General features: G+C 39.7%; 1 long non-coding RNA gene across 2 annotated transcripts in view; it reads left to right on the top strand.

Annotated features, from left to right (window-relative positions):
* Window positions 1-23,911, top strand: part of LOC143654369 (uncharacterized) — a 65,116-nt gene that overhangs the window by 40,977 nt on the left and 228 nt on the right. Inside the window, exon 4 of one of the 2 annotated variants that reach the window (XR_013161780.1) lies at window positions 23,708-23,726. The exons of the other annotated variant lie outside the window; for it this stretch is intronic. This is a non-coding gene — a long non-coding RNA (uncharacterized LOC143654369). The remainder of the gene's footprint in view (window positions 1-23,707; window positions 23,727-23,911) is intronic. 2 annotated transcript variants of the gene reach the window in all.

Below are 23,911 nucleotides of genomic sequence, written 5' to 3' on the forward strand. Positions count from 1 at the left end.
TGTTTTCTCTCTAGTTACTAAGAACAATGCTTCTTTTTGTAAATGAAAAGTGATAAAACTAAACCAGTTTGGGCTGTCAGGATGAATGCTCAGTAGAAGAATGTGTTCTTTAAACACAAACAACTACCAAAAAAAAATCATTAAACTCAGGAGGTTGAATTTCCAGAGGTGTTTAAGAGAAGAAATGAATAGGGCCCTTCAAATTTAACAACCCATTTTCTATAAAATGCAAATGGCTCAGATATAGACCCTCTCATCTATGGACATCTGATCTTTGATAAGGCAGTCAAGCCAAGTCACCTGGGACAGAACAGTCTCTTCAATAAATGGTGCCTAGAGAACTGGATATCCATATGCAAAAGAATGAAAGAAGACCCATATCTCACACTCTATACAAAAGTTAACTCAAAATGGATCAAAGATCTAAACATTAGGTCTAAGACCATAAAATAGTTAGAGGAAAATGTAGGGAGATATCTTATGAAACTTAGAATTGGAGGCGGTTTTATGGACCTTAAACCTAAAGCAAGAGCACTGAAGAAGGAAATAAACAAATGGGAGCTCCTCAAAATTAAACACTTTTGTGCATCAAAGAACTTCATCAAGAAAGTAGAAAGACAGCCTACACAATGGGAGACAATATTTGGAAATGACATATCAGATAAAGGTCTAGTATCCAGAATTTATAAAGAGATTGTTCAACTCAACAACAAAAAGACAGCCAACCCAATTACAAAATGGGAAAAAGACTTGAACAGACACCTACCAGAAGAGGAAATACAAATGGCCAAAAGGCACATGAAGAGATGCTCAATGTCCCTGGCCATTAGAGAAATGCAAATCAAAACCACAATGAGATATCATCTCACACCCACCAGAATGGCCATTATCAACAAAACAGAAAATGACAAGTGCTGGAGAGGATGCGGAGAAAGAGGCACACTTATCCACTGTTGGTGGGAATGTCAAATGGTGCAACCACTGTGGAAGGCAGTTTGGCGGTTCCTCAAAAAGCTGAATATAGAATTGCCATATGACCCAGAAATACCATTGCTGGGTATCTACTCAAAGGACTTAAGGGCAAAGACACAAACGGACATTTGCACACCAATGTTTATAGCAGCATTATTTACAATTGCAAAGAGATGGAAACAGCCAAAATGTCCATCAACAGAAGAGTGGCTAAACAAACTGTGGTATATACATACGATGGAATATTATGCAGCTTTAAGACAGACTAAACTTATGAAGCATGTAATAACATGGATGGACCTAGAGAACATTATGCTGAGTGAGTCTAGCCAAAAACTAAAGGACAAATACTGTATGGTCCCACTGATGTGAACCGACATTCGAGAATAAACTTGGAATATGTCATTGGTAACAGAGTCCAGCAGGAGTTAGAAACAGGGTAAGATAATGGGTAATTGGAGCTGAAGGGATACAGACTGTGCAACAGGACTAGATACAAAAACTCAAAAATGGACAGCACAATAATACCTAATTGTAAAGTAATCATGTTAAAACACTGAATGAAGCTGCAACTGAGCTATAGGTTTTTTTTTTTCTATTATTATTACTTTTATTTTTTTCTCTATATTAACATTCTATATCTTTTTCGGTTGTGTTGCTAGTTCTTCTAAACCGATGGAAATGTACTAAGAAACGATGATCATGCATCTATGTGATGATGTTAAGAATTACTGATTGCATATGTAGAATGGTATGATTTCTAAATGTTGGGTTAATTTCTTTTTTTCCGTTAATTAATAAAAAAAAAGTGCAAATGGCTTTGGAGAAATGTTCTGAGAGGTTTGTTCAGTACTGCTTTGGAAGAGGACAGAAAAAACATATTCAAGTACAATGACAACAAAAGTTTGTGTGTCCAGCAGCCAAGAGGTGACACAGAAACACCAGAGCTGGGAAAAGCTTTGATTCTAGAAAACTTTTTCTAATCAACCAGCTGCTTCCAGAAGTCAGGGACACCCTGAGCAGATCTTGTTTAATTTTGTATTTCCATTCCTAATATGCTGGCTAACACACAGTATTCATAAGCAAAGAAAGAACTGATAACATAGCAATGGTAACACATCACATTTTTAAAAACTTTTAATTTTGAAATAATGTCAAACTTACAGGACAGTTGCAAAATAATACAAACCCCATACAGAGAACTCCAGCATACTCCCACTTCTCCAGATACCCAGATCCACCAGTGTTCTAGTCTGTTAGTTGCCAAACTGCAATATAGCAGAAAGAGAATGGCTTTTAAAAGGGAGAATTAATTAAGTTGCAAGCCCACTGTTCTAAGGCTGTGAAAATGTCCCAACTAAAGCAAGGCTATAGAAATGTCCAACTTAAGGCATCCAAGGAAAGATACCTTGGTTGAAGAAGGCTGATGATGTTCATGGTTGTTCTCTCAACTGGAAAGGTACATGGTGAACATGGTGACATCTGCTAGCTTTCTCTCTCAGCTTCTTGTTTCATGAAGCTTCCCCAGGGCGTTTTCCTTTTGCATCTCCAAAGGTCTCTGACTGCATGGGCTCTGTAGCTTTTTCCAATATGGTTCCCTCTTAAAGGGCTCCAGGAAGCAACCCTACCTTGAATGGGTGGAGACACACCTCCAGGGAAACCATCTAATCAAAAGTTACCACCCACAATTGGATGGGTCACATCGCCATGGATAATTTAACCCCCCCCCCCCCCCCAGCAATACTGAATAAGGATTAAAGGACATGGCTTTTCTGGGGTCCACAAATTCAAACCAGCACAACCATTTTTAACATTTTGCCACCTTTGCCATTTCTCTTTCTTCCTACCTTCCTTCCTTTCTTTCTTTCTTCCATTTTTCTTTCTTTCTCTTCCTTCCTCCCATTCATGTCTGTCTATCTATTTATCTATCTCTAACATCTGTCTTTTCTGAACATTTGAGAGCAGATTGCTTACATCATACACTTGAACACATAATACTTCTGTGTACATTTCCTAAGACAAGGATATTCACTGATGTGATCAACTTAAGTGCAGTTACCAAGTTCAAGAAACTTAACATTGATGTGACACACATTCTATATTCCAATGTTTCTTATGGCCCAATAATGTCCTTTTGAACCTTTTCTCCTAAATTCATAGTTCCCATCCAGTATCATGTAATGCATTTGCTTGTCATTATCTCTTTAGTTTCTCATTCATTTTTTTTAATTGTGGAAACTTATCTATAAGATAGATCATGCCATTCCTAAACCCTTCCAAGCTTAACATTCAGTGGGATTAATCACGTTCACAGTGTTGCAGTACCCTTACCACTATCCATTACTAGAACTTTTTCACCCTAAGCAGAAACACCTCTCTCATTTTACACTAACTCCCCATTTCCCCACTCCCCACCCCTGGGACCCTGCACTCTATTTTCTGTCTCTATGAGTTTGCATGTTCTCTTATATTTTCTTTGTGGTTACCATGGGGCTTAATTTAACATCTTAAATCTATAACAATCTCATTTGCTTCTGTACCAAATTAACAACTTTGAAAGCGTATGTAAACTATACCCTTTCGCCCCCTCATCTTTATGTAGTTCTTGTCACAAATTACATGTTTATATATTATGAGTCAAAAGCCACTGATTCACCATTACAATTTGTGCACTTGCCTTTTGAATCTTGTAGGAAATAAAAAGTGGAGTTACACACCTAAAACACAACAGTACTGGTATTTATAGTTACTCATGTCATTATCTTTACCAGAGATCTTCATTTCTTCTGGTAAGAAAGGAAGCCATTATTTTGTGTTTCTCAGTATGTTTTGTTATCTGTTGTTGAAACCTGGACTTTTTGATATTTTAATGTGTTAAAGCTGGGATTTAGATTCAGAGGCATCTGTTCCTAAATGCAAGCTACTGTTATGACAGAGCTTTCCTTGAATGCCAAGAACTAACAAAAAGAAGGAAGAGGAGGAGGAAAAGAAGGAGGAGGAGGAAGAGGAAAAAAAAGAAAACACCTTTCCCAGTCTTTGCAGACTGTCCTTCAGAGATTATCCAAACACTGAGTTAATAAAATAGCTCCTGGCCAAAGTGTAGTGGCATCCCTGATCCTTTCTGTCTTGTCTTGGGCATGTTCCTTAGCCCTTAGCATCTCTGCTGTTATTGTGGATAAGGATGGCCCCTCTTTCTTACCAAACCAGTTCCTCACAGTCCAGGCACTGCTCTGGGTGTCCTACAGCCTGCAACCCCTTTCAGCTAGGACGCCATGAGACCCCATTGCTCTTAATTAGCCTTTCTCTTGATTCTGCACTCACTCAGTCACTGCAGCACTATAACTTTCCTGGAGTTTGAGAATTTTTTTGTCAGTTCTTACTGGTTGGTCAAAGCTTCTGTGATGGGACGGCACCCCGAAGAGTCTTACTCTACCACCCTGATCCGGGTAGAGGTAGCACATTGTATTTTACAGCTAACAGTGATTTAGCATTATTTCATTCCCTTCTCATCTCTGGGCAGTGGGGCTATAGATGTTCTATTTTATATTTTTCTGCATTGTGTGAACTATTTATGAGTATGTATTTTGAAATGGAAAGAAATAAGATTATTTCCCCATCCAGGAAAAAGTGATTCTCATAACCATCATCAACAATTTCTTATTTTGAAACCTCATTTTGGAGCAAGGTAAGGAATTAAGTCTACCCTAGATTATAATTCAGTAGGAGGACAAAATGATGGATCATTTGAATCCCTTTATTCTTAAAATATTTGTTCAACACTGACTCGTTCTAAGAACGGAACTAGGTAGCAGGGGAATAGTTATATGCAAAAACCCCAGTTTATGGGCGGGCAGTGGAGACAGGTGTTAAAACACATACTCCAGTGTCCACGTACTAACAAGTGTCCAGCTGCAAACAAGACAGCTGCCATGGAGAAAGGAACCTAGTGCTTGGAATGCCTGGGACCCAAGGTTGGTTCCCTGCTCAGGCTTATCTCCGCATGTTTGCCATTTCTCCACCCAGAAAGCTCTTCCTCCTTCCTCCAACTATTCAAACCTGAACTTGCTTCAGAATCCTGCTCAAGTCCTCAGTTCCTGCTCAAGGCCTCCCTGACTGCTGGGACCCTTACTTATTCCTTCCCCTCAGCATCTCTTTCGTCCTGGTGCTATCAGCTCCTAGTTTAAGGATTATGTAACTCTTTAGTAGTCTTCTCTCCCCAGCTATAGTCTACCATCTTGGAAGGCATGGATCAGCTCTTAATCTCTTTGAATCCCTCCACCTGGCCTAGCTCAGGGATCATTGTCAGGAGGTTTACAATAAATCCTCAAAGAGCAGAGGTGGTCTGACAGACCTTCCTAAAGCAACATTCTGCACGTTTTGGAAATAACAGAGGCACTGTGACCAATACTTGCTGAAGTCCCAGAGTACAAACCACAAAGCAGCAAAGAACGCAAAATACAACCTGCTCCTGTCTCTGTCCCTGAAAACACCTCTTTGGCCATACTCAGGCTTATCATCTGTTAGTCTGAAGCTGTTATATACCCCAAGAAAAGGCCATGTTCCTTTAATCCATTCCTGTGGGTGCAGACCTTTTGTAGGGGCCCCCTTTTTTTTTTTTTTTTTTATTTACATGGGCAGGCACCGGGAATCAAACCCAGGTCCTCTGGCATGGCAGGCAAGCATCCTTGCCTGCTGAGCTACCGTGGCCCGCCCTTGTAGGGGGCCCTTTTGATTAGGTTGTTTCAACTGAGATGGGCCCATCCCATCAAGGTGGGTCTTAATCCGCTTATAGCGTCCTTCATAAGAGGATAAAACATGTATAGAAGCTCCAAGATGAAGCCCAGAGAGTTTAGAGAAAAGCTCCAGAGAACTTAAAAGAGGACCCACTGAAGCTGAGAGAGGAAGCCACTAAAGCTGGGAGCTGAAAGCTGAAAGCAACGAAACCCAGGAAAAAGAGAAGTAGCAGATACCAGCCATTGTACCTTCCCATATGCCAAAGGTGTCCCAGATGTGGCAGCCTTTCTTCAGAGAAGGTACCATCCTGTTGATGTTTTAATTTGGACATTTTCACAGCATCAGAACTATAAATTTGTAAGCTAATAAATCCCCATTATAAAAGCTACCCATTCGGGTATATTGCATTCCATCAGCTTTAGCAAACTGAAACACCACCTAAAATAATAGATTTAGACAGAACTGTCTGTCCATGTGGGTTTGAACTTAGTGCATCTCTAGCCAGTGAAGAATAGACAAAGAACAACGCAAAAGAATATCAGGGCCTGGGAAGAAATTCCTGACTAGTTTCTGATTATCTTTCTATGAAATATGTACCTGTTTCAACCTTCATCTTTCTTCCAAGCCTACGACTAATTCATGCAACTAACTCCCACCTTTTATCCCCTCCCCTCCTACAACCCTAGGCTCAGAGGAGGAATCTACCAATTTCTCAGACAATTCCACATTTTAAGTTCAAATTTGCAATTCTAAACCCAGAATCTAATTTCTAGGCTTCCCCCTTGGTTTCTGAGCTGGCTGCTCCTTAGGTAGGAGGAAAAAGGAAAGCCAGGCCAGAAATGTTAGAACAGTATTAGTAGGTTGTTGGCCATTTTTCTATGCCAGTCCCCATCTTTAGATCATATCTGGTGCCTTTGTTTTATCTCCTTGTCTGCATCTACAAAAAATCCTTTTTGCTCCTCCTTAGCCCCAAGAGAAAAAATGGGCAAAGGATAGGTACAGACTGTTCACAGACAAGGAATTCCAAATATCTCTTAAATCCATGAAAAGAAGCTCAATTATGATCATAATAATAGAAATGCAAATTAAAAGTACAAGGAGAAATTATCAGATTGGCAAACACTAAAATGTTAGATAACACTGTTTGGTAAGATTGTGGGGAATGTGTTTTGAAGCCTACTGGTATGAAGCTAACCTTCTCTGACCTCTTTGGAGAGCAATTTGGCAAAATAACTGAAATTTAAAAATATACTGACTGAATGACCAAGCAATTCTGCTTCCAGGTAATAATAGATTTACTTGTACATTTGTGCAAAATGACGTGTGCATAAGACTTAACACTGTAGCAGTGCTTATAATTGCAGAGGACTGAGAACTATCTAAATGTCTATCAATAGGGGGCCAGGTAAATAAATTATGGTAGATTCCCACAACAGCATACTATACAGCCATTTAAAGGAGTAAGGAAGGTTTATCTGGAGTGATATGGAAAAATTTGCAGATATATTTTTGCATCCGTCAGTGTTCTCCAGAAAATTAGAACCAATAGTATAATGTGTATATATTTATATACATATATAAAGTGTATTATAATGTATATATATATATATATATAAAGAGGAGTTGGCACATGCAATTGTGGATAGTAGCAAGTCTGAAATCTGTAGGGCAGCTGGCAAGCTAGGAACGGAAACATGACTTTTATGCTGCAGTCTTGAGGCAAAATTTCTTCTTCACTGGGAAACCTTGGTTTTTGCTCTTAAGGCCTTCAATTGATTGATTGAGGCCCTCCCACATTGTGGAGGGTGCTCTCCTTTACCTGAAGTTAACTGATTTTAGATGTTAATCACATCTACAGAATGACTCCACAGCTACATCTAGACTAGTGTTTAAGCAAACAACTGGGACTGTAGGCCAGCTAAGTTGACACAAAAAATTAACCATTACAATTGCGAAGGAAAAGAGGAAGGCAGAGGACAGTGAGCTAGGTGTGCTACCATTGAAGACTATGCTCATATGTGTTGGTAAAAGCATGGAGAATCCTTGGGAAAACTCCCCATGACCCAGGGATATTGGATGGCTGTAGAGCAGGGAGCTAGGGGTCTGGAGAGCATCAGAGAAAGGAAAACTTATTTTTTACTAAGTTCTCTTTTGTGTCTTTTGAGTTCTGTTTCATGTGTGTATATTATCCACTTAAAAAAAAATCAGGGTGCAAGGGTAGTTCAGTGGTAAAATTCTCCCCACCATGCAGGAGACCTGGGCTCGATTCCCAGTCGATGAACTTCTTCCTACAAAAAAGAACAAGCAAAACAAACAAACAAAAATTCAACAAATCATGAGGTAATAATGGGATACGCACATGGAAAAAATAATGAAATGTAACCCTGCCATACAGCATACAAAAAAAAAAAATCAAAATTAATGTCCAATCCTCCAAAGCCCTCCCCAATTCACCAGGCTGAGTTAGTCACTCTATCCTTTCGGCTCCGAAAGCATTTGATCTCTGTCTCTGCAATAGCATTTACCTGGTTGTAATGTAATTTAACTGTTCACAGGGTTCTCTTCTCTACAAAATCATTAACTCCTGGGAGGCAGGGATAGAGCCTATGTTTCAATCATCATTATACTACCACAGCCTGACCTTCAATTGTTTGCTGGAGTAAATAAATAAATAGATAACTAGACATTTTCATTCCCTTCCTACATTCCCATCACCATCACCTTAGTTTTCTAGGGCTACTGTAATAAAATGCCAGAAACTCATTGGCTCAAAACAACCGACAGGAAGGACTATGGGAAGGTGGTGGAGGAGGAAGTTCCAGGAATCAGTCCCTCCACAAAAAACCTGTTGAACTGCCAGGAACTGTCTGTATCAACTATTCTGAAACTCTGGAGTCTAGTATAACACTGTGCAGCATTGTTACAAACAGGAGGAAAAGGCAGGTAAATTGTGATCAATACCAGTAAAGTCCACTCTCCCTGCAGTGGTTGCAATCCCCCATCCCCTAGCCTTGTGGTGGGCAGCAGTGGGGACTCAGCTTGGGCTCCTGCACAGCTTGATGGTGCCAGAGTGGATATAAAAAGACTTAGTCTTCCAGACTCTAGGAGCATGTGCTCTCATCACTGATCTCTGTTTTTGATCAACTACTTCATATTGCTGGGACCAGCTCTGAGGGCAGCCATTGTTCCAACTCCTCCGGGCAAATATGTTAGAGGAATTTTAAAGACAGTAATCTTCCTTAAATCTATGGAAACAGTTAAAGGACTGCATTAACTAGGAAATCAAGAAAACACTGATTCAGTAGCCATAGAAGAAACTCTTGGTGCCCTTGTTTGCTCCTTCCCCACTGTTTTGGTTTGCTGATACTGCTGTAATGCAATTTACCAGAAATGGGTTGGCTTTTACAATGGGTATTTATTAACTTACAAGCTTACAGCTCTTAGACAATGAAAAATACCCAAATTAAGGCATCCACTGGACAATACCAGTTGAAAGGCTGCTGGAAATCCAGACTCCTTTGTCACATGACAAGGCACATGACAATGTCTGCTGGTCCTTCTCTCTGGGTTGCATTGCTTTCAGCTTCTGGCTTCTCCATCTGTGGCTTCCTTTCTCAGCTTCTTTGGGGGCCTTTTCTCTAAATTTATCTGGGGCTGTTTTCTTTCTTTTGTCCTCTTACAAAGGACTCCAGTAAGAGGATTAGGACCCACATTGAATGAGGTAGGTAACATCTCAATTGAAATAGCCTAATCAAAAGATCCCACCTACAACAGGCCTACATCTATTTAACCCAGGAATGGATTAAAAGAACATGATCTTTTCTGGTGTCCATAACAGCTTTAAATTACCACTACCATCCCCTCCACAATGTGGGGTGGAACCAGCTTGTGTTCCCATTGTGGACCCCTGGCCCTGTTCCAGAGAGCAGAGTGGCCCCTGTAAATGTACTGGGGTGTCTGTATATCAGTACAAATCTCTCAGGTAGAAGTCTGAGGGACTGAACCAGGAAACTTGTCTCAGGCTCATTCTCCCAGAGTTTGTTCTGAGGGCAGAGAAGCAGCGTGCAGACTGCTGGGATGGTGTGAGAAAAGATTAAGTCAAAGAAGTCTGGCAAAAGTCTACCAGCATTAAGTCATAAAAAAAGAGCACCTAGTAGGGGGTGAATGTGTATTTCAAAAGGAGTACAGGGGCAGTCACTGGAACTCCTATAAACGGGGTCACCTCCAAGCACAAGCCCAGGCAAAGAAGCAGGCTCTGTGACTCCACCCAGCCCTGGGTTGACCTATTGGATAGGAGGTTAAGCTGTGAAGGAGACCACCACGTAAAGTAGAGCTAATTTTCACAGACTGTGAAAAGTGTTTTATGCTTTGGTTTGTTTGTTTTGATTAGTTCCTGACATTCAGGGAATCTTCTGTTATATCACTAGCTAGATACAAACTTAAGGAATATACAGCTCAGGGATTATATCCCAGGGTTAACACTTTAAAATATTAAAATGTACACCGTGTAATAAACTATTACAAGACAAAGAAACAGTCCATACAAAGGAACAAGATAAAAATCCAGAAACTATCAGTGAAGAGAGCCAGATTTAGAACCTACTGGACAAAGACTTAGAAAAACTGAGCCTCAATATGTTCAAGGAGAAAAAGGAAAACACAAAGAAAGAACTAAAGGATATGAGGAAAATAATATGGATATCTGTTTGAGATTCTCAATAGGAAATACTTAAGTTGAAGAACACAATAATTGACATGAAAAATTCTCCAGACAATTTCAACAGAAAGTTGGAGGAAGCAGAAGAAAGAATCAAGATTGAAGACAAGAAAATTGAAATGATTCAGGCTGGGAAGCAGAAAGGAAAAAGAATTAGAAAGGACCTGTGGGACACCATCAAGTGCAAGAATATATGCATTATGGGAGTACCAGAGGGAGAGGAAAGAGAGAAAGACGCTGAAGGAATAGTTAAAGAACTAATGGCAGAAAACTTCCCAAATTTAATGAAAGATGTGAACATTTAAGAATCCCAACAAATCCCAAACAGGGTTAACTCAAAGAGACTCATGCCCAGACACATACTAGTCAAACTTTCCAATGTCAAGTACAAAGAAGAGAGTTTTGAAAGCCACAAGAGAAAAGCAATGAGTTCTGTACAAAGGAATCTCAATAAAATTAAGTTCTGATTTCTGATTAGAAACTATGCAAGCAAGAAGACAGTGGTGCACAATATTTAAAGCACTGAAAGAAAATAATTGCCAATCAAAAATTTTATACCTGGCAAAACTATTTCAAAAATTAGGGAGTGATTCTGACACTCCCAGATAAACAAAAGCTGAGGGAGTGCATTACCACTAGACTTGCCCTATAAGCAATACTAAAGGGAGTTCTTCAGACTGAAAGAAAAGGACACAAGCCAGTGGATCAAAGCAACACAAAGAATTAAAGACCCCTGGTAAAGGTAACCATTTGACTAATTATAAACGCAAGTACTATCATATTATATTTTTTTGGTATGTAACTCCAGTTCTTAATTCTTACATGTGCTAAAATGCAGTTGCATAAAAGTAATGATAAATCTATGGTTTGAACATATAATGTACATAGATAACTTGTATAAAGTAAAAAAAAGTGCAGGAATAGAGGGGTTTAGGAAGAGTGTATGTGTATGCTATTGAAGTTAAGTTGGTATTAAGTCAAGCATAATTGTTGCAGGTTTGGGATATTACATTTTAACTCCATGCTAACCACAGAAAAAATATATTTAGAAAGAAGTGAGAAGTGACTCAAAAATGATACAACACACAAAAAAATTAATAAATATGAAAGCACACATTAATAGAAGATATGATAGTCAGGAAAGGTATCACACTAACAAAGACAAAATACCAAAATGACAAAAGAAAGTTCTGAATTATCAGTAGTTACTTTAAATGTAAATGGATTAAACTCTCCAGTCAAAAGGCAAAAATTGGCAGAATGGATAAAAAAATAAAACTGACCCACATAATTTACAAAAGACTAACCTTACTACTGAAAGACACAAATAGGTTGAAAGTGAAAGAATGGAAAAAAAGATATACTATGCAAGTAGTAGCCAAAAGAGATCTGGGGTAGTGTGGTGAGTTCAACCTTGTATGTACCCCAGAAAAACATGTTCTTAAATTTAATCCATTCCTGTGAGTGTAAACCTAATGTGAGAAGGACTTTTTAATGAGGCTACTTTAGTTAAGGTGTGTCCCACCTTAGTCAGGATGGGTCTTAATCCTATTACTGGAGTCCTTTATAAAAGAATGAAATTCAGACACAGAGAGAGAAATCCAGGAAGCAAGAAGCAGAACTCAATGAAACCTAGAAGAGAAAGGAGAGACCAATGCATCCTTCCATTTGCCTTGCTTTGTGAAAGGGAGCCAAGGATCACCAGCAGCTGGTCTTGGGGAAGAAAGTATTGCTTTCATTTTCCCTGCCTCAAAACCATGAGCAAAATAAATTCCCATTGTTTCACCTGACCCTTTTCATTGAATTTACTTTAAGCAGCCTAGGAAACTAAAACAGGTGGCTATACTAATATTAGATAAAATAGACTTTAAGTCAAAAACTGTTATGAGGGACAAAGAATATTATTATACTGACAAAGGAATAAATTTAACAAAAAGTCACAATTTTAAATATATATATACACCTAACAGCAGAGCCCAAAATAGATGAAGCAAATATTGACAGATTTGAAGGGAGAAATAGCTGGCTCTGTATTAATAGTAGGAGACTTCAATACATGACTTTCAACATTGGGTAGAACATCTAAACAGAAGATCAATAAGGAAATGGAATGATAATGTAAACCAACTGGACCTAATAGACAAATATAGAACACTTCAGTCAACAGTAGCATAATATACATTCTTCTCTAGTGCACATGGATCGTTCTCCAGGATAGTCCATATGTTAGGTCAAAGAACAAGTCTCAATAAATGCAGAAGTCTTGAAATCATACACTTTATCTTCTCTGACCACAATGGAAAAAAGCTAGAAATCAATAATAGCGGGAGAAATGGAAGATTCACAAATATGTGGAAATTAAACAATGTACTCTTAAATAGCCAAGGTGTCAAAGAAGAAATCTCAAGGGAAATTAGGAAATATCTTGGAGAAAATTAAAAGAGAACACAACATACTAAAACATATCAGATGCAGAAAAGGCTGAGAGGAAATTTTATAGTTCTAAATGTTCACATTAGAAAGGAAGAAAGGAGCAAGCCATCATGGCTCAGCAGGCAGTGTTCTCACCTGCCATGCCGGAGACCCCGGTTCAATTCCTGGTGCCTGCCCATGTAATTAAAAAGAAAAAAAAAAAAAGCAGAAAAAAAAAGGAAGAAAGATTTCAAATCAGAGACTTAACCTCAAAACTTGCTGATCGAAAAAAAAAAAAAAAGCTCAAACTAAACCTAAAGCAAACATAAGGAAAAAACTAAGATTACAGTGGAGATAAATTAAATAGAAAATAATAAAAGAAAAAAGTAGAATCAACAAAAACAAAAGTTGTTTCTCTAAAAAGCTAAATAAAATCAACAAATCTTTGGTTAGACTGACAAAGAGAAAAAGAGAGAGGATTCAAATAACTAAAATCAGAAATGGAAGGGAGAACGTTACTACCAACCCCACAAATAAAAAGGAATATAAGAGGATACTATGACAACTTTACCCAACAAATTAGAAAGAGGAAATGGACAACTTCCTAGAAATATACAGACCACCTACACTGACTCAACAAGCCAAAATCTACTAGAGATTGGCTCAGTCATCAAAAACCTCCCAGCAAAGAAAAGCCCAGGACCAGACGGCTTCACAGATGAATTTTACCAAAACTTTCAAGAAGAATTAAAACCTATTCTGTTCAAACAGTTCAAAAACAATGAAAAGTCCAAAAATATACCCATATATTTGTGGCCAATTGATTTTTGACAAGGTTGTTAAGTCTACTCAGCTGGGAAAGAATAGTGTCTTCAACAAGTGGGGCTGGGAAAACTGGATCTTCATATGTAAAAGAATGAAGGTGGACCCCCCCACCTCACACTATATACAAAGATCAATTCAAAATGGATCAAAGACCTAAATTTAAGAGCCAGAACTGTAAAACTCCTAGAACATAAGGAAGCATCTTCAGGACTTTGTGTTATGCAATGTCTTCTTAGATTTTGCACTCAAAGCACAAACAAGAAAACCAAAAAAATTGACAAATAGGACCTTATTAAAATAAACAACTTTTATGCATCAAAGGACTTTATGATGAAAGTGAAAAGACAGCCTATTCAATAGGAGAAAATGTTTGGAAATCATATATCTGATAAGGATTTAATATCCAGAATATATAAAGAAATTCTACAATGCAACAATATAAAGACTGTTAGTTCACAAGCTGTGGAATGTGGTATACCAGAACTGAAATGACTTTTATTTATTTATTAAATTTTGTTTGTTTGAATGGCTTTTAAAAAGGGAAATTGAATTAGTTTCAAGTTTACAGTTCTAAGGAAGTGAAAGTGTCTAAATTAAGGCTCCAATAAGAGGTTATCTTCACTCAAGAAAGGCCAATGGGTCAGGAACACCTCTCTCAGCTGGGAAGTCACGTGGCTGGCATCTGCTGGTCCTTTGCTCATGGGCTCCATTGCTTTCATCCCCTGTACCTGTGGAGGTTCCTTACTTTACTTCTCTAGGGCTGGCTTTGATCTCCTGGCTTCCCTTGGCTCTCTCCAAGTTCTGGCTTGCTTAACATCTCATAGCAATATCTGCTGGGCTCTAAGCATCTCCAAACATCCATGTCTCTGATCTCCATGTGTGTACATCTGTGTCAGCTCTACTGTGAAATTTCTGTCAGCTCTAAGGCTTCTGTCATTTCTCCAAAATGTTTCCTCTTTTAAAGGATTCCAGTAAATTAATTAAGTCCCATCTGGAATGGGTGGAGTCACACCCCCATCTAATCAAAAGTTAATACCCACAATTGGGCATGTAACATCTCCATAGAGATAATCAAATCAAAAGATTCCAACCTACAGTAATGGTTGCTCCCACAAGATTGGATCAGGATTAAAACATGGCTTTTCTAGGGTACATAGTACTTTCTAACTGGCACAAAGACAAATAAGCCAATTTAAAAATGGGCAAAAGTCTTGACTAGACATTTCTCTTAAGATAGACAAATGTCTAAAAGCACATGAAAAGATAGCCAACATCATTAGCCATCAGGGAAATGCAAATCAAAACAACAATGAGATACCATTTTATATCCACTAGAAATGGCTACTATTTTTTAAAAAAACCTGAAAATTACAAGTATTGAAGAGGAGGTAGAGAAATAGGAACACTCATTTATTGATGGTGGCAATGTAAAATGGTGCAGCAGCTGTGGAAGATAATTTGACAGGTCCTCAGAAAGTTGAGTATAGAATTACCATATTGACCTGGCAGTCCCACTGCTAGGTATATACCCAAAAGAATTGAAAGCAGGGACTTAGACAGATATTTGCACATCAAAATTCACAGTGGCATTATTGACAGTTGCCAAAGGATGGAAGCAAGCCAAGTGTCCATCAACAGATGAATGAATAAACAAAATGTAGTATATACATATATTCTGGTTTGCTTATCCTGCTGGAATACAATATACCAGAAATAGATTGGCTTTTACAAAGGAGATTTATTAAGTTACAATTTTACAGTTCTAAGGCCATGAAAAATTCCAAATTAAGTCCTTCTATCCTGGCTTCTGGTTTCAAATTACTCTCTCTAAGTGTCTGTGGGTTCTTGTTCTAGTTTGCTAGAATTTAGTAAGTTACAAATTTGCAGTTCTATGGCCATGAAGATGTCCCAATTAAAGCAAGTCTATAAAAATGTCCAAATTAAGGCACTAACAAGAGGTTACCTTCACTCAAGAAAGGCCAATGAAGTTCAGCGTTTCTCTCTCAACTGGAAAGAAACATGGCAAACATGGCGACATCAGCTAGCTTTCTCTCCCGGCTTCTTGTTTCATAAAGCTCCCCTGGGGACATATTCCTTCTTCATCTCCAAAGGTCTCTGGCTGTGTAGCTCTGTGATTCTTGAGGCTCTGCTGTGCTCTCTCATCATTCCCTTGTAGTTCTCTTCAAAAAATTATTCCCCCTTTTAAAGGATTCCAGTAAACTAATCAAGACCCACCTGAAATGGGTAGAGTCCTATATCCCTCTAATCTAAAGTTAATACCCACAATTGGGTGAGCCACATCTCTGTGGAGACAAACTAATCAAACTTCCAACATACAGTTCTGAATAGGGTTTAAAAGAAACAGCTGCCTCCACAAAATGGGATAAGGGTTAATACATGACTTTTCTAGGGTACATAAATCCTTTCAAACCAGCACAGTCCTCACTTAGCTTCTCTGGGGAAAACTCTGTATTTCACCTCTTAGCTTAGCATCTCCAAACGTCTGTGTTCTGGATTCATCTTTCTGCTCTCTGTGTCAGCTCTGCCTCTCTCCCTCTCCGAGAGCTCTTTTTCTATTTTTTCCCCGTGAGCTCTTTAAAGGACTCCAGTAAACTATTAAGGCCCACCTTGAATGGGTGGGGTCACATTCCCATGAAAATAATTAATCAAAAGGTGACATCCAAACGATAGGTCTGCCTCCACAAAATTGGATTAGGATTAAAAGAACATGGCTTTTCTGGAGTACTTAACAGTTTTAAACCAGCACAACATACAATGAAATATTATTCAACCATAGACAGGAATAAAGTCCTGATACATGCAACAACATGGATGAACCTTGAAGACATCACTTTGAGTGAAAAAAAAGTGAGACACTGAAGGACAACTATTGTATGACCTAACTGGTATGAAATAAATAGAATAAGCAAACTCATAGAGTCAGAAACTAGAATATAGTTTACCAGGGGCTGGGATAGGGGTAGAGAATGGGGAATTAATGCCTAATTGGTTCAGGGTTCTGTTTGGGGTGATGGAAAAGTTTGGTAAAGGATGGTAGCACATTGTGAATATAATTAACAGCAATGAATTATATGTTTAAAGGTAGCTAAAGGTAGAAATTTTAGATTGTATATATGTTACAAGGATAAAAATTTAAAAAAAACAACCACAGACCTGCACAACACAAAATTGAACCCTAATGTAAACCATGGATATAGTTAATAGTACAATTATTACAGTGTTCTTTCATCAAGTGTCACAAATGCACCACACTAATGCAAGGTGTTAATAATACAGTGGTAAGGTACATGGGAACTCTGTATTTTATGCATGATCTTCCTGTAAGTCTACAACTTCTCTTGTAAAAATAAATTTAAGAAGTATAAAATAAGAACACAGAAATTTATTCTCTCACACAGCTAGAGACTAGAAGTCTTAAATCAAGGTGTTGGCAGGGCCATGCTCATCCCATCTAGGGGATGAACAGTTTTCGTCTCTTCTTAGCTTCTGGTGGTTGCTGGTAATTTCTGACATTTCTTGGCTTGCAGATGCATCACTCCAATCTCTGCCTCGTTGTCACATGGCCTTCTCCCTCTGTGTCTGTGGGTCTGTGTCCAAATTTCTCTTTTATAAGAACACCCATGATATTGGCTGCAGGGCCTACCCTAATCTAGTATGACCTCATCTTAACTTGATTGCATCTACAAAGACTCTATTTCCCAGTAATGTCATTTCACAGGTGCTGGGTGGACATGCATTTGCAGGGACACTATTCAACTAGTACAACTATGTATTCAAGTTTTACTCCATAAACTAGCAATTATGTAGGGTCAGTGTTTAGTTTCTTAGTCTGCTTAAACAAATACAGTGAAATGGTTCAGCTTAAACAATGGGAATTTATTCACTCACTGTGTTAAGGCCAGTAAAGTGTCCAAATCAAGGCATCATCAAGGAGATGCTTTCTTCCTGAAGGCCCATATTCTGGGGCTGGCTGCCAGTGATCCTGGCTCCTCTGTCATACAGCAAGGCACATGGTGCGCCTGCTGGTCTCTCCCTTCTCCTCTGGGTTTTGTTGGCTTCAGCTTCTTGCTTCCACAGCTTTCTCTCTCTGCCTGAATTTCATTCTCCTATAAAAGACTCCAGTAATAGGATTCAGACCCATTCTGGTTGATGTGGGACATACCTCAACCAAAGCAACCTCATCAGAATGTCCTGCTTACAATGGGCTCACACCCATAGGAATGGGTTGAATTTAAGAACACGTTTTTCTGGGGTACAGACAGCTTCAACCCACCACCATCAGAATGACATGACTGAAACCCAATCCTTAGATTTGGAGGATATTAGTGGGTGGAAGTAAAAAAATACATATAATTATATATATTTAATTATATATAATTTAAAAACATATTGAAGAGTTTCAGTTTAATGAGTTGAGAGCTTAATACTTTTCATGGCAAATAGTTCCTCAGACAGGAAGCAGTTTAATTTTTGCCTGGTAGGAAGATAAGAAATCAGGAAACTTTCCCTCCCTGGGCTGCTGCGCTTCCTGAGGCCAAATAAGGCAATTAAGGTTGATGCAGTTCACACACAATCATTACCCAGAGGGAGGGTCTCACTAGGAATTCCACAAGTGGCATCTGAGTTGGCCAATAAGGGTTGGTAGCCTGACTGTCCAAGTAGGACTCATCAAGATGGAGAAGTAGAAAAGTCAGACGGGCATTTAGCCTCATAGGCAAACACAAGCTATGCAATCAGACAGACCTGTTTTCAAATACCCATTTTACCTGCTGGTGTTACTCAACATCTCTGAGCCCATTTCCTCATCTGTGAAATGGATCTGGTGAAAGCCAGTGCCTGAGTGGAATTAATAAGATCAAGTGCCTAGCAGAGTGATTTATATATATATTTTTAAATAGCCTTTTATTAAGGTTGAGTCCCCTTTTCCATGGATCCTGCCATTCTCTCAGGGAAGAACATAAACAGTTCAATAACCGTACAAGAAAGTTTATGATTAAGGGCCCAGACGTCTGCCTGGTGAGGGCGGTATCTGACGTGGGAGGTCACAGAGCAGAGGGCTGCTGGACTGAGCAGGCACAGACGTTAACTTTTAATAACAAACAGATGCAAAATGAGTGCTGCAATCTGAAACTCTGCAGTTAAGTCATACTGATTTCCCCCCCTCCACCTACACCAGGGTGTATTTATAGAGCTTATCATGGAAGTCTCCACTGCGTAATCAGACCTGAGACCTGTTCACTCTCTGCTCTAACACTCAACTGTCTGTGGTCTCTCCAGATGCACTTGACCAACGTTCGAGAAAGGCCACTGCTTCTGTCCAGGTGTCCCAGGCCTCCCCTTGTCTATGCTGCCCACAGTGAAAGAGCCCACCCGGGCGGTGTATAGGTGCATATACCATGCCTGATAACATCCTAAAGACAAACAAAAATGACTTTTTGGTTTAGTTTGGGATGATCAGTGCTTTTGCCGTGATTTTGCTGAAATCTTTTGGGTGACATTTTCATTTAAAACTCATCATTGTGGCTGGGCTGGAATCCCCAGTCTGTGGCCTGTGCCGTGAGTCAGCCAGGCTGGCACACATCATCAATAGGGCTGATCTGTAATCTTCCATAGCAGCCTGCTGCTGCCCTGATTTCCTCAGCATTGAGAACACCTGTGTGCTCAAATCTCTGTTTCTCCATTATAGCTTTTAAAATATTTTCCTTTGATTAAAGGGACGGAACAATGGATTCATTTGTTTATTTAGTGCCCGATTTGTAATGTAGGCTCTAGAGTCATACTGCCGAAATTCAAATCCCACCTCCACAAATCATGAGCTGTGTAAGACCTTGAACAAGTTACTTAGGTTCTGTAAACCTTAGTTTCTTCCTCTATAAAAGGAGAATCATAATCATTCCTGCCTCATAAGGTGGCTGAGAGGATTGTCCCAGGTTTGGTTCCCCAGGAAGCAAACTCTGAGACAGTACTTGGCAAGCTGGACGTTTATTCGGGAATGATCTTCAGTGCCACACCTGTAAAAGGGAGGGCAGGAAGCAGGCTTGGGGCAGAGGGAGAATCTGAGCTGCAGTGCAGTCCCAAGGAAAGTATCAGCCAACCCCAGATGGCACTCTGGAGCTGGGACACCCCTGAGAGCTATCCTGCTCTGGGACAAACGGCCTGGACCTTTATACATAACCCTCTGTACACAAGCCATTGGGAGGCTTCCAGACTGCTTGGGGAAGGCAGTTTTCTTCAACTGAGCCAATCCCCAAAGGGGACTGACAAGGGCGCGTAGTCTTCCTGCAGCACTTTGCAACTGTGGGAATAAGACTTGCATCACAGCCTCCTCCCAAAGATTAAATGAGATCATTGACATAAAACCTTTAACAGAGTACCCAGAATACAGTAAGCACACTCAGTAAATCATAGCCATTACAATTTTCATTGTTGTTTTTACTATTATTTGCCCCCCATAATAGATGGTAGAGAAACAGTGGAGATGAAGGGTCTGCCCCTGACCTCAAGAGAATTAATCCATGACAAATCGGACAATCAGACAAACAACTGCCATGCATGTAGCTGAAAGGGTGACACAAGATTTGCACGAGAGTACTTAGAAAGGACACAAGATGCAGACTAGGATGAGGGAAGGGATGCCAAAGACTTGAAGACCAAGAGGAGTCAGGCCAAGGGAGTGGGAGGTAGATGGGGGTGGGAGAGAAGGTACCCAGGTGGAGGAAGAAGCGTGTGTGGAGGCAAAAGAAAGCGCAGGGTGTGCATGATTTAATTCAGCAGGGTGGGTACATAGTGAACACTGGGGATGGGGGTGGAGGGGGGAAGGACCTGGGTACACCAGGCCAAGGAGTTTGGACTTTGGTATACAGAATGCAACCAGGAGCCATCAAAGGATCTACTCAGAGAAAGGACACCACCCATTTTGCGCTTGAAAAAGGTCACTGTGGCTTCCTTGTGGGTCATGGAGGGGAGATGAACAAGACTTGAGGCTGGAGACCCATTAGGAGGCTGCTGCTGGAATCCAGATGAGAGATGAGGGTGAACTGGGCCAGGCTGGTGGCAATGAAGATAGAGGAGAATTGACAGAGTCAAGGAACATTTAAGAGGTGGAGTCTACAGACTTGGTGATGATTGGATAGTAGGAGAGAAGAAGGAATCCAGGGTGAAGCTCAGGCTGGGAAAATAAACTTCAGAAATCTTGGGGAATGTGTACCCTAAGACTGGAGAAATTGCTACTTTGATTTAAATATATATATATATAACATAGTGTGATGGTTAGGATTATTTGTCAAGTTGGCCAGATGATGACGCCCAGTTGTCTGGTCAAGCAAGCACTGGCCTAACTATTACTACAAGGATATTTTGTGGACTGAAATTATCAGTCAGTTGATTGCACCTATGGCTGATTACATCTTTGATCAACTAAGGGGGGTGTCTTCCCCAATTGGAGAATCCAATCAGCTGGATTTAATTCAGTCAGTTGGGGGGCTATTAAGGGAGAGGTGAGACTTCAGCAGTCAGAAGAGAGAACTTTTATCTCTACCTCAGCCAGCCAGCCTCTCCTGGAGAATTCATTGAAAACCTTCATCAGAATTGCCAGTTTGCAACCTGCCCTATGGAATTTGGATTCCTGCATCCCCACAGTTGTGTGAGATACTTTGTAAAATCTCATATTTACAGATATCTCCTGTTGGTTCTGTTTCCCAAGAGAACCCTGACTAATACACATAGTATATAATGGATACTATATAATGTAATAAATAACATAAACACACAAAGTAGACTATACATTCCCTAAAGGGAAGAGACCATGGTATGTATTCAATAAAAGTAATCTGGTTTGTTAGTTATCTGAATTACCAAATTTTGTAAAATAACCCAACTATTTTGTATTCAATTTTACCTTTCTTAGATGGATGTGAAGGTACTTTGCATTCATCATTGTGAATATTTACTTGTCTTGTGGAACTTTATAGCTATAAAGGACTAAGCTAAATTAGGGCTACCCCAAGGCATGCTGGATGGACTTTTGGAATCATTAACTGATATCATCTCATTCACTTAAGCATTTATTAAGCAACTTTGATATGCCAGGCACTAGGTCCTGATGATACCAAGAAGAATAAAAGCCAGTTCCTGCTCTCAAGGAGCTCACAGTACAACAGAAGACACAGAAAAAGAAAACAATTCCTGACTTTTTAACAGGCATACGACAGAGAACTACACAGAGTGATTCTGGGAAAGGCAATACCCTTAGACTGGCAATATCAGCGTGTTTTTTGTTTTTGTTTTTTGGGGTTTTTTCCCCCACGAAAATAGAAGAAATTCTAGTTACTCAAGCTTTGGAGTTAGTTGATTTGATATGTAATCCCTCAGATTATTCCATAAAACAAACAATACCGTGTTCCCTTTCTCTCTGTAAAATAACTTACCAAGTATATTGTGGTCAATAAGCAATACAGTAAGTTCTTCCAGGAGAGACAGGATGGAAAGCAGGACTCTGTCTCATTTGGTGGCAAGAAACCCTCTAACCAAGTCTCCCCATGTAACTCATCTGGTTACATCTTTCTGAACTCTGGAGCAGTGGCTAAAGCTGATGGGAAAATCTGAGCAAAAGTCAAGACTCACTGTCTGGAACTCGGTGAAGAAATACCCAAGTTTTATTCTTTTTTCTGGTCTGTGTATCTGAGGCCTCCCATTGAGGCTATGTCACAGGCTTCTGGATTAAGACAGAGGTTACTCTTACCAGTGAGAAATTCTACAAGAAATCTGTAATAAAGCATAGCCTGAAGAAACTTCTAACCAGCTTTTAAGACTCAGGGCTCTGTTTTAGACAAATCCATAAGTCCCTCGTGGCACACAACCCTCAGAAGCAATTAGGTTAGTTCCAGAGAAACTTGCTTCCTCCCTGCTTCTGTCTAGCAAAAGAAGAAAAGGAAAGGAAAAAAAAGATCAGCAAAGAATGCCGTCAGTACTTAAACTCACACTGTAGTGGAAAGTAAATTGAGCAAAGGAAATAGGAATAAAAACTCACTTTGGATTCCTCTTCAATGAACATCAACATTTACTGAATATGGATTCTGGACCCAGCCTTGTGCTCAGGGCTTCAGATATGAAGACACATTAGACACCACGAGTGACATGAGGGTCCAGGGCCTTCAACAGTAATATTTCTCATGGTAAATCAGTGCATGGCATTCGGGTTTATACATCAGTCTCTTGTATGTTTGGTGAGCCGACACAGTCCTTGTAGTCTAAATCACCTGCATGTTTTCACAAAATTGAATTTTGGGACTTCAAAGCTGCTAAGTATACCTTTGTAAGTGGTGATCATTCCACTGGAAATGATTGATAGGCCTTCCTAGCTCTAGAAGGAGTGAGCTAAGCATAGGGAGAGGCAAGGGGGTCTCTTAGAGTTCCAGGATATTCTCTGAATCTGAGTTGGAAAATTGGGCCTAACATTAGTCCAAAAAAGCTTCCCAGTGAATGAGTCTGCATGCCCAAAGATATAAAATGGAACCTCCCAAACATTCTCTTTTCTGGGCAAAGACCTCCCAGGTGACTCAGGGTGCTTAGTTGAGGTTACAAATGCAACCACCTTTTAATCAACCGAACAAATCTTTTTACTGGTAAAAAAGATTTGGCCCCTACTTCCCAAATAGAGGTCACAATTTGCAATTTTATCTTTCAATCTGGTAGCAAAAACCAAACTCTACTTTAAAAAAATAATAAATTAGAGGGACCAGGATGGTGGAGGGGTGGGGAATAGGTAATTAAGGCTTGGGTACAGCTCCTGTTAGGGTGATGTCAAGATTTTGGCAAGGGACAGTAGTGATGGTAGCACAACATTGTGAATGTAATTAACACCACTGTATTGTATACTTGAAAGCGGTTAAAGTGGAAAATGTTGGGTACATGTTACCACAATTTTTTATATGTGACTTTTCTTTAGAATTGTTCACTGCAATGAGAGTTTCTGTATTTGAGACATAAGATTCAAAGAGAATAAAACCATGGTTTTTCCTTCTTCAGGTTTCAAAAAAGAAGGCAGGTGAGTTTCCATGGCACTTACATTTTCTGCCTGACTTTGTTGATGGTGTCAGAGCAGTCTTCCAGAACTCCTCCCTATCAGTCCCCGGGCCCCAGGAAAGCACATGATTTTCCTAATATCAGTGTATTGGGGCGGGGGGCAGCGGGGGGGAGTGAGAGAACTGTAGCTAAAAACCACCCAGAAGG

Source organism: Tamandua tetradactyla, chromosome 13 (assembly GCF_023851605.1).
Source record: "Tamandua tetradactyla isolate mTamTet1 chromosome 13, mTamTet1.pri, whole genome shotgun sequence".
NCBI classification, from domain to species: domain Eukaryota; kingdom Metazoa; phylum Chordata; class Mammalia; order Pilosa; family Myrmecophagidae; genus Tamandua; species Tamandua tetradactyla.